Source organism: Bos indicus, chromosome X, assembly GCF_029378745.1.
Source record: "Bos indicus isolate NIAB-ARS_2022 breed Sahiwal x Tharparkar chromosome X, NIAB-ARS_B.indTharparkar_mat_pri_1.0, whole genome shotgun sequence".
Classification (NCBI taxonomy): Eukaryota; Metazoa; Chordata; class Mammalia; order Artiodactyla; family Bovidae; genus Bos; species Bos indicus.
The window spans coordinates 72,582,467-72,601,224 of NC_091789.1; positions in this window are offsets into that span (position 1 = coordinate 72,582,467).

An 18,758-nucleotide genomic window follows, 5' to 3' on the forward strand; every position below is an offset into this window, starting at 1 on the left:
TAAATGTTTTACAAGTATTATCTCAGTTTATATTCACCACAATCTTATGAGTTAAGTAGTATTTTTAACATCTATATTTTACAAATTAGGTGACTGAAGGAAAAAGATTAGTAAGTACCTTTCCAAAATCACATGCTCAGTAAATTTTGAAGCCAGAGTATGCAATGCAGGTGGGTGGATTCTGGAAACCTTGCTCTTAACATTTGTAATAAGCTAATTCAATTCTATCTACCTAATCTTTTATTTTCATCCATTCTTTTAAATTTTAATTGGAGAGTAATTACTTTGCAATATTGTAATGGGTTTTGCCATACATCAACATGAATTGGCCATAAGCATACATGTGTCCCCTCCCTCCTGAATCCCCCTCCCACCTACTTCCTCCTACCTAATCTTAAGACTTGGCCCATGTGCCACAGCATCTGTGAAGTGATCTTCAGATACCTATTTTGCATTGATACCAAACAGTTTTGTTTTTAGATCTTTAAATGTGTGTGTGCTTTATCTTACCAGCTAGACTCACTGAGGACAAAAAGAATGTGAACAAGTGACCATTTTGCATCCTCCACATTGCTTGGCTCAAAATAAGCATAGGACATGCCTAATAAACACAGGTATATTAATTGACTCTTTGGGAAAATTTACTACTATTAATATATGATCTATTGATCAACAACAATAAAGAGCAATATTGCATAGGAACTTGAAATGTTAAGTCCAAGAATCAAGGCAAATTGGAAGTGGTCAAACAGGAGATAGCAAGAGTGAACATCGACATTCTAAGAATCAGCAAACTAAGATGGACTGGAAAGGGTGAATTTGACTCAGATGACCACCACATCTACTTCTGTGGGCAGGAATCCCTTAGAAGAAATGAAGTAGCCATGATAGTCAACAAAAAAGTCCAAAATGCAGGACTTGGATGCAGTCTCAAAAACGACAGATGATCTCTGTTTGTTTCCAAGGCAAACCATTCAATATCACAATAATCCAAGTCTATGCCCCAACAAGTAACGCTGAAGAAGCTGATGTTGAATGGTTCTATGAAGACCTACAAGACCTTCTAGAACTAACACCCCAAAAATATGTCTTTTTCATTATAGGGCACAGGAATGCAAAAGTAGGAAGTCAAGCAATACCTGGAATAACAGGCAAATTTGGCCTTGGAGTACGGAATAAAGCAGGGCAAAGGCTAATAGAGTTCTGCTAAGAGAACGCACTGCTCATAGCAAACATCCTCTTCCAACAACACAAGAGAAGACTCTACACATGGACATCACCAGATGCTCAACACCAAAATCAGATTGATTATATTCTTTGCAGCCAAAGATGGAGAAGCTCTATACAGTCAACAACAACAAGAACACAAAAGACTGGGAGCTGACTGTGGCTCAGATCATGAACTCCTTATTGCCAAATTCAGACTTAAGTTGAAGAAAGTGGGGAAAACTACTAGACCATTCAGGTATGGCCCAAATCAAATCCCTTATGACTATACAGCAGAAGTGAGAAATATATTTAAGGGACTAGATCTGATAAACAGAGTGCCTGATGAACTATGGACAGAGGTTCCTGACATTGTACAGGAGACAGGGATCAAGACCATTCCTAAGAAAAAGAAATTCAAAAAAGCAAAATGGCTGTCTGAGGAGGACTTACAAATAACTGTGAAAAGAAGAGATGTGAAAAGAAGGGAGAAAAGGAAAGATATACCCCTTTAAATGCAGAAGAGTTCCAAAGAATAGCAAGGAGCGATATGAAAGCCTTCCTCAGCGATCAGTGCAAAGAAATAGAGGAAAACAATAGAATGGGAAAGACTAGAAATCTCTTCAAGAAAATCAGACATACCAAGGGAATATTTCATGCAAAGACGGGCTTGATAAAGGACAGAAATGGTATGGCCCTAACAAGCAGAAGATATTAAGAAGAGGTGGCAAGAAGACACAGAAGAACTGTACAAAAAAGATCTTCACAACCCAGATAATTACAATGGTATGATCTCTCACCTAGAGCCAGACACCCTGGAATGTGAAGGCAAGTGGGCCTTAGGAAGCATCACTACAAACAAAGCTAGCAGAGGTGATGGAATTCCAGTTGAACTATTTCAAATTCTGACAGATGATGCTGTGAAAGTGCTGCACTCAATATGCCAGCAAATTTGGAAAACTCAGCAGTGGCCACAGGACTGGAAAAGGTCAGTTTTCATTCCAATCCCAAAGAAAGGCAATGCCAAAGAATGCTCAAAACTACCGCACAATTGCACTCATCTCACATGCTAGTAAAGTAATGGTCAAAATTCTCCAAGCCAGGCTTCAACAATACGTGAACCAAGAACTTCCAGATGTTCAAGCTGGTTTTAGAAAAGGCAGAGGAACCAGAGATCCAATTGCCAACATCCGCTGGATCATGGAAAAGGCAAGAAAGTTCCAGAAAAACATCTATTTCTGCTTTATTGACTATGCCAAAGCCTTTGACCGTGTGGATCCCAATAAACTGTGGAAAATTCTGAAAGAGATGGGAATACCAGACCACTTGACCTTCCTTTTGAGAAACCTATATGCGGGTCAGGAAACAACAGTTAGAACTGGACATGGAACAACAGACTGGTTCCAAATAGGAAAAACGAGTACGTCAAGGCTGTATATTGCCACCCTGCTTATTTAACTTGTATGCAGAGTACATCATGAGAAATGCTGGGCTGGAGGAAGCACAAGCTGGAATCAAGTTTGCTGGGAGAAATATCAATAACCTCAGATATGCAGATGACACCACTCTTATGGCAGAAAGTGAAGAGGAACTAAAAAGCCTGTTGGTGAAAGTGAAAGAGGAGAGTGAAATGTTGGCTTAAAGCTCAACATTCAGAAAACTAAGATCATGGCATCTGGTCCCACCACTTCATGTCAAATAGATGAGAAAACAGTGGCTGACTTTATTTTTTGGGGCTCCAAAATCACTGGAGATGGTGACTGCAGCCATGAAATTAAAAGACACTTACTTCTTGGAAAGAAAGTTATGACCAACCTAGACAGTATATTCAAAAGCAGAGACATTACTTTGTTAACAAAGGTTTGTCTAGTCATGGCTATTGGGTTTCCTTTAGTCATGTGTGGATGTGAGAGTTGGGGTATAAAACAGCTGAGTGCCGAAGAATTGATGCTTTTGAACTGTGTTTTTCGAGAAGACTCTTGACAGTCCCTTGGACTGCAAGGAGATCCAATCAGTCCATCCTAAAGGAGATCAGTCCTGGGTGTTCTTTGAAAGGACTGATGTTGAAGCTGAAGCTCCAGTACTTTGGCCACCTGATGCCAAGAGCTGACTCTTTGGAAAAGATTCTGGGGAAGATTGAGGGCTGGAGGAGAATGGGACGACAGAGGATGAGATGGCTGGATGGCATCACTGACTCAATGGACATGGGTTTGGGTAGACTCTGGGAGTTGGTGATTTATAGGGAGGCCTGGGGTGCTGTGGTTCATGGGGTAGCAAAAAGTTGGACGTGGCTGAATGACTGAACTGGACTGATCTGAACTGATCAGCTACAGTAAAGAAGAGACTTGAGGCACGTCTCTTCTTGTAAATTCCTCCTGCCAGCAGCTCACTAATTGAGGGATTAAGTCATTTAATTTAAGAACCAGCATTTATAGTGAATTGATGAAACTCATTAGGTAATTGCCCTTCTACACTCTGCCTGAGTAGACATACTGAGAAGAATTTATTTCTGGTATCAATCAAAAATATGTGTTGTGCTCACTTAATTCATAACATTTATGTTGAGGCATATAATAGCCCATTGTTCTTCTGGATCCAAACAAAATGGTTTGGTAATTGAAACAGCCTTCTGTGGAGGTCTTCTTGGTACTTCATTGCCTGAGAAACCAATATAAATATGTCTCAAGAAAAATTCCTATGCAAAATGAAACAAAAAGCTTTACAGTGGGATTGCAGTGTATGAAGTTCTGGTTAAAAATAAAAGGACACAGAAACATGATCCTTGCTTCTTGGAAGTATAATATTTTTTTAAGATTCAAAAATGTTTTCTATAATGGATAGGAACAATAAACACCAAAGTGTTAGCAATAACTCCTACTGGAGAGTGGATTCAGATAAGGTGAGCATGTCTAACAGACCTGCCACTTTTTACAGGATATATGTCTGTAGTGTTTAAATTTTCTACAATATGAATATGTTCATACAGTATTTGTGTAATGTTAAAAAAAAAACAGTACTTTAAAATAAAAAAGAAACTTTATAGCTTTGTGATTGTTACTTTAAATGGCGATGGATTTTGATGAAAAGGAGTAAGCAGAAAGTAATGCTAGGAAATGTTCTTGCCTGGAGAATCCCAGGGACGGGGAGCCTGGTGGGCTGCCATCTATGGGGTCGCACAGAGTTGGACACGACTGAAACGACTTAGCAAGCAAGCAAGCAAGCAATGCTAGGAAAACATGAAGGGGAACCCAGCTTCTTCAGCAAACTCACTCTCAATCTCTTTCTCTCTCACTTTCCTCATTAAACATCCTTTCCACTTCTCAGTGCCTCCTGTCAGATTAATCACACTTTGGGAAAAAGGAATTGAAACATTTTGCAAGACAAAAGACTTACTGGTTAAATAGCTGAACTTTTCAGTTGAACCAAAACTTTAACAGTGAGTATTGTTTTACTCTTTATGTATTTTTGAGCTTGAAAATGGTACTTAAATACACCAAGATTTGTATTCAGAAAATAAATCAGAAGTGTTTTCAAATAAAAGTTTAAGAAAGAGACTTTCTAGTTTTGTTTCTTGATATTAAAAGTGTAGGGAATCTGTATGATCAGAATAATCCAGATGCCAAGTTCCTATTGTTTTCATTTTTTTAAATTATTTATTTATATTCATTGGTCTTCTCTTCTTGAATTATTTTTATGGGCAGGTAAAAACTGCCATTTTCTAGTGCTCAGTGAATACTTTTTCTGTGGTTTTGTAAGGAGTCCTCACTAGAGGCATATTTTGTTGGGGCACAAAGCCAACTTGAGGCTCCAAGTTTATTATTTTCAGATATTCTTTCCAAAGAATGTGGTGTGACCAGGAGTAACAAAAAGGAAAGAAACAAGGCTATCCTTATGATAGCAAAACTACATAATTTTAAATCCCTTGCCCCAAATAAAATAAACAAGTAACTGTCTTATTTGCTTTCTGGAAGTGAAAGAGTTAAAACAGGGATTTCCCTGGAAGTCCTGCAGTTGAAAATCTGTGCTTCCACTGAGAAAAGAGAGTTAAATCTGTCATTCTCTTCCTCCTTCATTCCCACCTGTCTCTGAATGCCTCTAAAGGATATCATGACATATTACTGGCTTTGTCTGTCAGACTCTTAGATATGATCTTTGAACATGTTTACTAAAATCATCAGGGGTTCTTGCTTAGAAAACATACTTTAAATATACAATTTGCATAAATGCCAATCACAGAATAACCATGTAAAATGATAGAACAAATATAGGCCATTATAGCCCACATGAATCATTCAACAGATTTCAAAATCAATTAGCTTAATGACATCCTAGATTGTTAGCTAGATTCCTAACATCCAGAAAGGAGTCCTTTCTGGTTGGAGACAAAAAGCAGGCACACTCATGTCTCCAGACCAAAAGGATGACTATCATGATACAGCTCATATGACACACCTTTGCTTGCTATACCATAAGACCTTGCATCTATTGCCTTCACTGAGGATAACTAAAACTTGAAATACACAAAACGAAAGAAAAGAAACAATTTAAGTATTTTTTTTTTTAAGTTTCAGGTCTTCCCCAATCACAGTGCAGCAAGGCCAATTCTCGCAGAAACCCCCACATGTGCATGAGTGGGAGAGGAGAAAGAGAAAAAAACGGTGATCATGGAGGAAGAAGGTACTGGAAAAAAAGTAAACTTCAAACCTGAGGGCAGGAGCACTAAAACCAAAATACATGTATTATTTATAGAAAATATTTTCTGTTTTAATCTTCTCTTTTTAAATGAGGACTCATACTTTAAAAAAAAACACATCTGTTTAGCAAAAAAAAAAAAAAAAAACAAGTTGAGAACTTTTAATTTATTTTAAGGACTGCAAATGCCAGTGTACTTTTTTAATTTGCAGTTTCTGTAAACAACTTGTATAATAGAAAAGCAGAGAAATAAATTTCCCTCCCCTTCAGATGTACCTCACGTTTGTTTTAAAGCATAGTATTTAGTCCAGATTTGAGAAGGTTTGGGGTGAACAAGGTAAGAAAGATTTTTTTTTTTTTTTTTTTTTTGGCATCAGATCTTTCTGCCTGCCTCTCAGCTTGCTTCAGAAAATAAAAAAATCACAATAGTAATCAGAACATACATAACCTTGGAACAGAAAGAAATGCTGTGGACCAGAGAACTCCAAGAATTGTTCAAAACAAAAAGTGCTACCCTAGGAAAAGTACTCTTCATACATTTGAAATCTTTAGAGCAACTTTAAGGCTTGTAAATACATAGAACAAATATTAAAAAAAAAAAAAAAGAAATTGACTCAGTACTATTTCTTTTCACTTTCAAAATATAAAAAACAAAATAAAGGCAAACATTGCAAGTTTAAAAAAAAAAAAAAAAACACACACACAACAAGAACAACATGATAAATAAAACCTATGGCCCCAGCAAAGAATGTCCTTTTCTTCAGAATACTTACCCATGTTTAATCCCAGTGCCATTCATAAATTTAACATGAAAAGACTCTTTTGAAGACATTGCCAGTTTCCTTGTTTCTGCTCCAACTGATTGATTCTAATAAAGTACACACTCTGGACATCCTTGACTTCTAAATAATCCATTACTTTGCCTTTCAGCCTCCTATGATATTTTTCAGAATAATTGAATGGATTAATTTTACTCTTTTCCTTTTTCTTTCTCGTTCATTCCTTCTTCCTCCCTCCTTCCCTTCCATTTTTCAAACTTTCTTCCTTTTTTTATTCACAGAGCAAATAATTATTAAGCACTTACTATGTGTCAAGTACTGGCTAGGTGACAGGTATATGAAATAGGCCTCTGCCTTCCAGGAGCTCACAGTCTATGAAGGTATGCAGATTAGTAAACCGATCAGTTCAGTTCAGTCACTCAGTCATGTCCTACTGTTTGCAACCCCATTACTGTAGCACGCCACGCTTCCCAGTCCATCACCAACTCCTGGAGCTTGCTTAAAACTCATGTCCATTGAGTTGGTGATGCCATCCTACTATCTCATCCTCTGTTATCCCTTTCTTCTCCTGCCTTCAATCTTTCCGAGCATCAGGGTCTTTTCCAATGAGTCAGTTTTCCGCATCAGGTAGCCAAAGTATTGGAGCTTCAGCTTCACCATCATTCCTTCCAATGAATATTCAGGACTGATTTCCTTTAGGATTGACTGACCCGATCTCCTTGCAGTCCAAGGGATTCTGAAGAGTCTTCTCCAACACCACAGTTAAAAACATCAATTTTTCAGCACTCAGCTTTCTTTATGGCCCGACTCTCATATCCATACATGACTACTGGAAAAACCATGGCTTTGACTAAATGGACCTTTGTTGGCAATGTCTGTGCTTTTAATATGCTGTCTAGGTTGGTCATAGTTTTTCTTCCAAGGAGCAAGTGTCTTTTAATTTCATGGCTGCAGTCACCATCTGCAGTGATTTTGGAGCCCAAGAAAATAAAGTCTCTTACTGTTTCCACTGTTTCCCCATCTATTTGCCATGGAGTGATGGGACCAGATGCCATGATCTTAGATTTTAAATTTTGAGTTTTAAGCCAACTTTTTCACTCTCCTCTTTCACTTTCATCAAGAGGCTCTTTAGTTCCTCTTTGCTTTCTGCCATAAAGGTGGTGTCATCTGCATATCTGAGGTTATTGATATTTCTCCTAGCAATCTTGATTCCAGCTTGTGCTTCATCCAGCCTGGCATTTCTCATGATGTACTCTGCATATAAGTTAAATAAGCAGGGTGATAACATACAGACTTGACATAATCTTTTCCCAATCTGGATCCAGTTCATTGTTCCAGTAAATTGACAATTATGATATAATATGATAAGTACCAGAGTAAGTGAAGTCTGAGACACTTTGTAAGCATGAAAATTGTACTTACCCAAAGTCAAAATAGAAGAAAATAAAACTGAAACTTGTTGGATACATATGAACTGGTGTATAAGTTATTGTATAGTAAAATGCTTTTTGAATTTATTAGCTGAATATTTCTGTTTAGCTATAGTGTGGAGATGAATTTAGGGAGAAGCAAGCTACAGTAAGGACTGCCAGTTAAGAGATTGTTGCAACAGTCCATATAAGAAATAATGTTAATTTGATTTAAAGTGGTGACAATGAATATGAAAAGACATTGATGAATTGAACATTTATCTATAAAAGAAGATAGAATCAACCTGATTCAGCAGTTGATTAAATACAGCAGATGAGAGGAAAGAAAAATCAAAGATTAAATATATCAAAGATTACAAGGGTTACATGGGATAGTTAGGGAGTTTGGGATGAACGTGCACACACTGCTCTATTTAAAATGGAGAACCAACAAAGACCTGCTGTATAGAACAGGGAATTCTGCTCCATGTTATGTGGCAGCCCGAATGGGAAGGGAATTTGAGGGAGAATGGATACACATATAGGTATGGCTGAGTCATTTTGCTGTCCACCTGAAACTACCGCAACATTGTTAATTGGCTATACTTCAATACAAAATAATAAAATGTTTAATAATAAAAACAGGTCATTCCATTCCACACTGAAAAAAAAAAAAGAAATGGACAAATTGAAGACTTATTAGGACTATAGAATCAACGTGATAATGTAGGAGATGAGCGTGAAGGAGGAATCAAAGATGACACCCAAATTATGAATTGTAGAATTAGATAGACAGTGGTGGCATTTGTTGGGACAGGGAACACAGAAAAACAAATTTGATATGTGGGGATAGAGATAAGTTCAAATATGGATGTGTTGCTTATGAAATGGTTGATAAATATCCAAGTGAAAATGTTCAGTAAGCAATTGGATAGTTGATCTGGAACCTAGGAGAAATATCTGGGGTAAGTGATAGAGATTTGAGGGTCATAAACTGAGGTAGCTGCTCCAATTATGAGAATATGTGAGATCTATGGAGAATGCACAGAGTAAGAAAAAGATTCAAGGTACTAACATGTAGAAAACTAATAGGCTAACCAATTTGCACAGAATGACACCTCTACCATAATGTATATTTTCTTCATCTGAATACTTAATGGATTATTTATCTATTCATTCAACAAGTTTTTATCAAGTACATACTATAGGCCATACATAAAGTATAAAAAATACATGTGCTGTCACCAGGACAGAACTCATGGGTACTGAGAAAAAAAAAAAAACCAAAGGGTATCATGAAGGTACCCATTTGCCTTCTACAAAAGTGCTTGACAAATGGTTCAAATAATCATTTTAAAAATAAAATCAAATCTTGTGAATTATTTTATCAAAATTAATGAACAAAATGAAAGCACAAAAATGGTTTCAATCACATTGCCTTCAGTAGAATATAGAGATTTCATGGTAAAATTCTTTATAAAATAAAATATTTGACTCAGGTGTTATATTACAAAGTAGAGAAAACGAAACATAGATTATCTGTGCCATTGAATCAGATTGCTTATGACTCCACTCATTGCATCTTTCAGGTCACCACTAAGAGGGTGTTTGAAAAACTTGTCTGCACTGATTAAGCACTATTCCTCAAGGAGTTTCCTGGAACCATCCTGCACAGTGATGATGATAATGATAATTTAGCTTGCAATTGATGACTCAGAATCACTATACTAATCAGGTCTAAAACTCGTCATATTGAGATAAACTTTGTTTATAGAATTTTGCCTTTTTTATTAGTTAGGATGTATACTGTTTAAGTTAAAAGACAAAAAGATGACTGAAGTATTGTTAGCAATATTTTGTACATGGATTATTACTTTTATGTCTATTGTGCTGGGTAGTCATTTATGAACATAAATATTGAATTGAACCTTAAGTATAAGAAGTATTCCACCATGAAATATGTAAGAAATAAAAAAAAAATTAAAGGCTAGCTCTGCATACAAATTAACAAACATGGTCATTCTTTTCTGATAAATATTAGTGATTTTAGGGTAATCAAAGGAGAACTTAATTCAACTTAATCATTAGAATTGGTAATAGAAAAATAAACAGATTACTCTACATAACACTTTAAAAAGAAATATCAGAGGATTTCCCTGGTGGGCCAGTGGTTGAGAATATGCCTTCCAATGCAGGGTATGTGGATCAAATCCCTGATTGGGGAACTAAAATCATACATGCACCCGGGTAACTAAGCTGGCATACCACAACTAGAGAAAGCCCACATACTGCAACTAAGAACCTGTGCACCACTATAAAGACCCAGTGCAGCCAAAAAAAAAAAAAAAATTATCAACAAGGCCTTAACTTTGATGAAAGGTACATGTTGTTGATTTCAACACTTTAGTGTAAGAATGTTGAAATTATTTTGTTCCTTCATCATTTCATTGACAGATTTTATTTGAAAAGAGAAAGGGAGCATATAGAATAAGCAAAGTGTTACAATGTGGTCTCTATAAAAATTGAAATTGGGTTCTTAAAAGAGGAGGAAGAACATTTCTGAAGTGGGACATTACTGTATTTAGTGCTCTGAAGCGGAGAAGACAATGGCACCCCACTCCAGTACTCTTGCCTGGAGAATCCCAGGGATGGGGGAGCCTGGTGGGCTGCCGTCTATGGGGTCGCACAGAGTCGGACACGACTGAAGCAACTTAGCAGCAGCAGCAGTGCTCTGAAGAACTGGCCCATATTATATATTAATGCATATATATATAATCTAGAAAAATGGTACTGATGAACATATTTGCAAGGCAGGAATACAGATGCAGATGTAGAGAATGGACTTATTGATGCAGTTGGGGAAGGAAGGAGGGGGTGAATTGAGAGAGTAGCACTGACATATATGCACTACCATGTGTAAAATAGGTAGCTACTGGGAAGCAGCTGTATAGTACAGGGAACTCACCTCTGTGCTCTGTGATGACCAAGAGGGATAGGATAAGGGGGTGTGAGGGAGGCTCAAGAGGGAGGGGACATATGTATACTTACAGTTGATTCACACTGTTGTATGGCAGAAACCAACACAACATTGTAAAGCAATTATCTACTAATTAAAAATAATTTTTTTAAATGACTGTCAACAGTACCTCATATCTGAGTGGGTAGTCTGGGTTAGGTTTTGCATTACTCTATAATTTAATAGTTTTGTATGGCTATTAAGCTAAGAAGGTGACTTCTTTGGGGTTCATTTATAGTAGCACCATATATAAGCACTAAATTTTAATTGAATTATTCTGTCTTATGATATATGCTTTTTCAGTGTATTGTCTTAAGTCTCAAATAGGTATTGGTTTGAATTCTAGCTCTGCCACTTAAAGTTGTGTAGCTTTGGAAAATCAGTTTAACCTTGCTTACTCTTGGTTTCTTTATTTGTAAAATGTGAATAATTACATTATCTACCTTAAATAATTGTCTTGAGGATTAAATGATACATAGAGTATCAAGGTTATGCATAGTACAAGAACCTGGAATGTGGTAAGTACTCTATTCATGTAAGCTTTTATATCATCTTCTGTGATTTTGGTCATTTCTCTTTTCAGGGGGCAAATAATTTTCAAAAAGTTAGCACAGCTTCAATCAGTAGTTTTTTTTCCTATTGGTTTAGCTGAAAATTTCATTCAGGTTTTTCTGTACCATCTTACAAACTTTGGGGCCTACTCAATATATCTACAAAACAGAGATTCCATCTAAAATGAAATTAAGATCCTACAAGATTTAAGCTCTAAAATCAAGCAACTCAACATAGAAAATGAAGCAGCAGATGATTTAATTGGTTTGATGCTTTCTGATTCCTATATCTGGGTTTATACTCAAGTGTTAAAATTGTGACACATATCCCTGTTTTCAACTGTTACCTACATTCACTATTTTCAAGTATTCCCATCATGAAGTGTCTTGGCAATTGGACCGGGTTTATAATTCAATATGAAAATCCTTGGTGAACGAGGGAGCATCTTAGAGACTTAAGGACTCCAGAGCTTTAAGAAAATGAGTTAGGGCCTTTTTTAATTCATTTTTTGGTGTTTTGGAGAGAGAGAGGACAAAAATTATATTGGATAAGGGGTAATAGCTCAGGTATTTTTAATGTCACAGTATGAGCTTTAATGGGCTGGCAGAAATGTCACCTAGAATTCTCATGATCACAGAAGCAGCAGTAATTAATTATTTCACAATGCTTGATGCAGACACACCCTTATTGTCCTTGGTTTCTTCACTGCATCTCATTTCCTAATGAGGTCTAGGCAAGAAGCTCTGAATGTGAAAGTCCATTGGTTGGTTGTTGAGGAAAGTTGAAGTCTATCTGGACAAAATTATGACATGCATAACATACAATTAAAATTCATAGCATTCTCCTTTTGGAAAAATTCCCTCATAGTACATGTTTTTTTGTTTTAATTTTTATTGAAATGTAGTTGATTTACAATATTGTGAATGTTACTGGTGTACATCAAAGTGAATTGGTTAAATATATACATATATCCACTCTTTTTTAGATTCTTTTCTGGTATAAGTCATTAAAGAGTATTGAGTAGAGTTCCCTGTGCTATGCAGTAGGTCCTTATTAGTTATCTATTTTATATATAGTAGTGTGTATATGTCAATCTCAATTTCCCAACTGTCCCTCCACCTCTTACCCCCAGGAAACCATAAGTTTGTTTTCTATATTGGTCAGTATACTGCTGTTTTTCAGGAAAGTTTATTTGAACCCATTTATTAGATTCCTCATATAAGTGATATCATGATTTGTGGATTAAAGATTTACTGAGCATGGCCCCACCCAACAGAACAAGACCCAGTTTCCCCCTCAGTCAGACTTTGCCATCAGGAAGTTTCCATAAGCCTCTTATCCTTCCCCATCAGAAGGCAGACAGACTGAAAACCACAGTCACAGAAAACTAACCAATCTGATCACATGAACCACAGCCTTGTCTAACTCAATGAAACTATGAACCATGCCATGTAGGGCCACCCAAGACAGACAAGATGGTGGAGAGTTCTGACAAAATGTGGTCCACTGGAGAATGGAATGGCAACCCACTTCAGTATTCTTGCCTTGAGAACCCCATGAACAGCATGAAAAGGCAAAAAGATAGAACACTGAAAGATCCTCAGGTTGGTAGGTGCCAAATATGCTACTGGAGAAGAGTGGAGAAATAACTCCAGAAAGAATGGAGAGATGGAGCTAAAACAAAAACAACACCCAGTTGTGGATGTGACTGGTGATGGAAGCAAAGTCTGATGCTGTACAGGGCAATATTGCATAGGAACCTGGAATGTTAGGTCTGTGAATCAAGGCAAATTGGTAGTGGTCAAACAGGAGATGGCAAGAGTGAACATCAGCATTTTAGGAATCAGCGAACTAAAATGGACTGGAATGGGTGAATTTAACTCAGATAACCATTATATTTACTACTGTGGGCAAGAATCCCTTAGAAGAAATGGAGTACACATCATAGTCAACAAAATAGTCTGAAACGCACTACTTGGATGCAATCTCAAAAATGACAGAATGATCTCTGTTCATTTCCAAGGCAAACTATTCAATATCACAGTAAACCAAATCTATGCCCCGACATGTAATGCTGAAGAAACTGAAGTTGAATGGTTCTATGAAGACCTACAAGACCTTCTAGAATTAACACCCAAAAAAGGTGTCCTTTTCATTATAGGGGACTGGAATGCAAAAGTAGGAAGTCAAGAAACACCTGGAGTAACAGGCAATTTTGGCCATGGAGTACAGAATGAAGCAGGACAAAGGCTAATAGAGTTTTGACAAGAGAATGCACTGGTCATAGCAAACACCTTCTTCCAACAACACAAGAGACAGCTCTACACATGGACATAACCAGATGGTCAATACTGAAATCAGATTGATTACACTCTTTGCAGCCAAAGATGGAGAAGTTTTATACAGTCAGCATAAAAACAAGACTGGAAGCTGACTGGCTCAGATCATGAACTCCTTATTGCCAAATTCAGACTTAAATTGAAAAATTAGGGAAAACCACTAGAGCATTCAGGTATGACCCAAATCAAATCCCTAACGATTATACAGTGGAAGTAAGAAATAGATTTAAGGGACTAGATCTGCTAGACAGAGTGCCTGAAGAACTATGGACAGAGGTTCGTGACATTTTACAGGAGACAGGGATCGATACCATCCCCAAGAAAAAGAAATGCAAAAAAGCAAAATGGCTGTCTGAGGAGGCCTTACAAATAGCTGTGAAAAAAAGAGAAGTGAAAGAAGAAAAGGAAGAAAAGAAAAGAAGAAAAGGAAAGATATAAGCATTTGAATGCAGAGTTCCAAAGAATAGCAAGGAGAGATAAGAAAGCCTTCCTCAGCGATCAATGCAAAGAAATAGAGGAAAACCACAGAATGGGAAAGACTAGAGATCTCTTCAAGAAAACTGGAGATACCAAGGGAACATTTCATGCAAAGATGGACACAGTAATGGACAGAAGTGGTATGGCCCTAATAGAAGCAGAAGAAGAGATGGCAAGAATACACAAAATAATTGTACAAAAAAGATCTTCATGACCCAGATAATCACAATGGTACAATGTCTCACCTAGAGCCAGACATCCTGGGATTTGAAGTCAAGTGGGCCTTAGGATGCATCACTATGAGCAAAGCTAGTGGAGGTGATGGAATTCCAGTTGAGCTATTTCTAATCCTAAAAGATGATGCTGTGAAAGTGCTGCACTCAATATGCCAGCAAATTTGGAAAGCTCATCAGTGGCCACAGGACTGGAAAAGGTCAGTTTTCATTCCAATTCCAAAGAAAGGCGATGCCAAAGAATGCTCAAACTACCACACAATTGCACTCATCTCACACGCTAGTAATGCTCAAAATTCTCCAAGCCAGGCTTCAACAGTACATGAACCAAGAACTTCCAGATGTTCAAGCTGAATTTAGAAAAGGCACAGGAACCAGAGATCAAGTTGCCAACATCCATTGGATCATAAAAAAAAGCAAGAGAGTTCCAGAAAAACATCTATTTCTACTTTATTGACTATGCCAAAGCCTTTGACTGTGTGGATCACAACAAACTGTGGGAAATTCTAAAGAGATGGGAATACCAGACCACCTGACCTGCCTCTTGAGAAATCTATATGCAGGTCAACTAGCAACAGGTAGAACTGAACGTGGAACAACAGACTGGTTCCTAATTGGGAAAGGAGCACATCAAGCCTGTATATTGTCATCCAGCTTATTTAACTCATAGCAGAGTACATCATGCAAAATGCTGGGCTCACTGAAGCACAAACTGGAATCAAGTTTGCTAGGAGAAAAATCAATAAACTCAGATATGCAGATGATACCACCTTTATGGCAGAAAGTGAAGAAGAACTAAAGAACCTTGTGATGAAGGTGAAAGAGGAGTGTTAAAAATTTGGCTTAAAACCCAACATTCAGAAAACTAAGATCATGGCATCTGGGTCCATTGCTTCATGGCAAATAGACGGGGAAACAGTGGAAACAGTGGCTAACTTTATTTTGGGGGGGCTCCAAAATCACTGCAGATGGTCACTGAAGCCAAGAAATTAAGACACTTGCTCCTTGGAAGAAAAGCTATGACCAATCTAGAGAGCATATTAAAAAGCAGAGAGGGGGTGGTCTTAAGATGGCAGAGGAATAGGAATGGGAGACAACCTTCTCCCCTACAAATTAATCAAGAATATTTGAACGCTGAGTAAATTCCACAAAACAACTTCTGATGCTGTAAGAGGACATCAGGCACCCAGAAAAGCAGCCCATTGTCTTTGAAAAGAGGTACAAAAAAATATAAAAGATAAAAAGAGAGACAAAAGAGGTAGAGACAGAGATCTCTCTCAGGAAGAGAGTCTTAAAAAAGAGAAAAGTTTCCAAACAACAGCAAACACTCTCACTGCCGAGTCTGTGGCGAGCCTTGGAACCTCAGAGGGCAACATAACTTGGAGGAAAAATAAATAAATAATTAAAATCCACAGATTACATGCCCAACGGTAACTCCCAGTGGAGAAGCAGTGCAGACTCCCACATCCACTGCTAGCAAGCAGGGGCTAGGCAGGGAGGTGCGGGCTGCATTGCTTAGAGTAAGGACCAGGCCTGAATGCCCCCAGGACAATCTGAGGGAACTAACTTGAGATAGCAAACCAGACTGTGGGATAGCTACCACATGAAAAGCCCTAACCTAAGACAACACCAGGCCCGCTCACAGAACAAAGGACTGAGCAGAGCTAGCCGGCTGCGAACCGGCCCATCCCCTGCTAGAGACACACAGATAAGGGCTGCCAGAGCCAGAAGGGGGCAATCACAGCCCCAGAAAGGCATCATCTACCAAACTGTAAGCAGGCTTCGTCGCTAACCAAGACTTCTTGGGATTCTGGATAGTCGACATCTGCCAGGAGGGTTGCAGCCAGAGATCAGCTCCCCAGAAGAGACACACGGCACACCTGAGAACGTGAACTGCTTGGTGCTACTGCTAAGTCGCTTCAGTCATGTCCGACTCTGTGCAACCCCATAGATGGCAGCCCACCAGGCTCCCCCGTCCCTGGGACTCTCCAGGCAAGAACACGTGAACTGCTTGTACATCCATAAAACTGAGCGGCAGGGATGGGGCAGGTGATAAGTCGCAGCGACCGCGCTCGGCAAGCAACTGGTCACCTGAGCTGCTCAGACTTGGGAAGGGCACTAAATGCAGGCCCAACCAAGTCTGCACCTTTGTGGAGTACCCGAGAATCTGAGCTTGAGCGGCTTAGAACTGGGAAGTGCATAGAGCCCAGGGCCAGCCTCAGACAGTTCCTGGCACAGCAACCTAGAGCATAAGAAGTGTAGACACGGAAGGCACACACACCGTGAGCGGGGGCAAACCCAGTGTGGCCAAGACACTGTGAGCACATGCCAGTGTTATTTGTTTGCAATGTTTCTCCCTCCCCACAGCACGACTGAACAAGTGAGCCTAAAAAAGTGTCCACCACTGCCCCCTTGTATCAGGGCAGAAATTAGACACTGAAGAGACCAGCAAACACAAGAAGCTAAAACAAACAGAGGGAATCGCCTTGGAAGTGACAGGTGCAATAGATTAAAACCCTGTAGTTAGCACCTACTACCTAGGAAGGGGCCTATAGATCTTGAGAAGTATAAGCCGGATCAAGGAACTGAAAATGAACTGACCCCACACTGTCCACAACAACACCAGAGAAAGTCCTAGATAGATTTTTACTATTATCAGTTTTTAAATTAATTTTTTAAATTTTTAGTCCTTTATTACTCCTTTAACTTTCATTTTTATAACCTACTATTACTTTGAAAAAAAAATACCCTATTTTTATAGCAAACTTCATATATATATATTTTATAATTTTTGTGACTTTGTTTTTTTCTTAATATTGTATTTTTGAGAATCCAAACCCAATCTTCAGTACTCATTTTTACTTGGGAGTGAGATTACTGGCTTGACTGCTTTCACCCCTTTGGACTCTATCTCCTTCCCCCTTCCCCACCCCACCCCCCACCCCCCGACCCTTTCTTCTCTACCCAACTCTGAATCTCTGTGTGTGTTCCAGATGGTGGAAAACACTTAGGGAACTTATTACTGGCTGGATCTGTCTCTCTCCTTTTAATTCCCCCCTTTATCCTCCTGGCAACCTCTGTCTCCTTCCTCCCTCTTTTCTTCTCTGTATAACTCCATGAACATCTCTGAGCAGTCCAGACTGTGGAGAGCACATAAGGAAGTGATTACTGGATAGCTTGCTCTTTCCTCTTTTGATTTCACCTCTTCTCCTCCTGACCAACTCCATCTCTGTCCTTCCTCTTCTCTTCTCCATGTAACTCTGTGAACCTCTCTGGGTGTCCCTCACTGTGGAGAAACTTTTCATCTTTAACCTAGATGTTTTATCATTGATGCTGTATAGATGGAGAAGTCTTGAGGATACTGTAGAAATAAGACTGAAAACCAGAGGCAGGAGGCTTAAGTCCAAATCCTGAGAACACCAGAGAACTCCTGACTCCAAGGAATATTAATCAAGAGGAGCTCAACAAACGCCTCCATACCTACACTGAAACCAAGCACCAACCAAGGGCCAACAAGCTCCAGAGCAAGACATACCATACAAATTCTGCAGCAACACAGGAACACAGCCCTGAGCTTGAATATACAGGCTGCCCAAAGGTACTCCAAACCCATTGACATCTCATAACTCATTGCTGGACACTTCATTGCACTGCAGAGAGAAGAAATCCAGCTCCACCCACCAGAACAATGACACAAGCTTCCCTAACCAGGAAACCTTGACAAGCCACCAGTCCAACCCCACCCACAGTGAAGAAACTCCACAATAAAGAGAACTCCACAAACTGCCAGAATACGGAAAGGCCACCCCAAACACAGCAATATAAACAAAATGAAAAGGCAGAGAAATACCCAGCAGGTAAAGGAGTGGGATAAATGCCCACCAAACCAAACAAAAGAGGAAGAGATAGGGAAACTACCTGATAAAGAATTCTGAATAATGATAGTGAAAATGATCCAAAACCTTGAAAACAAAATGGAGTTACAGATAAATAGCCTGGAGACAAGAACTGAGAAGATGCAAGAAAGGTTTAACAAGAACCTAGAAGAAATAAAA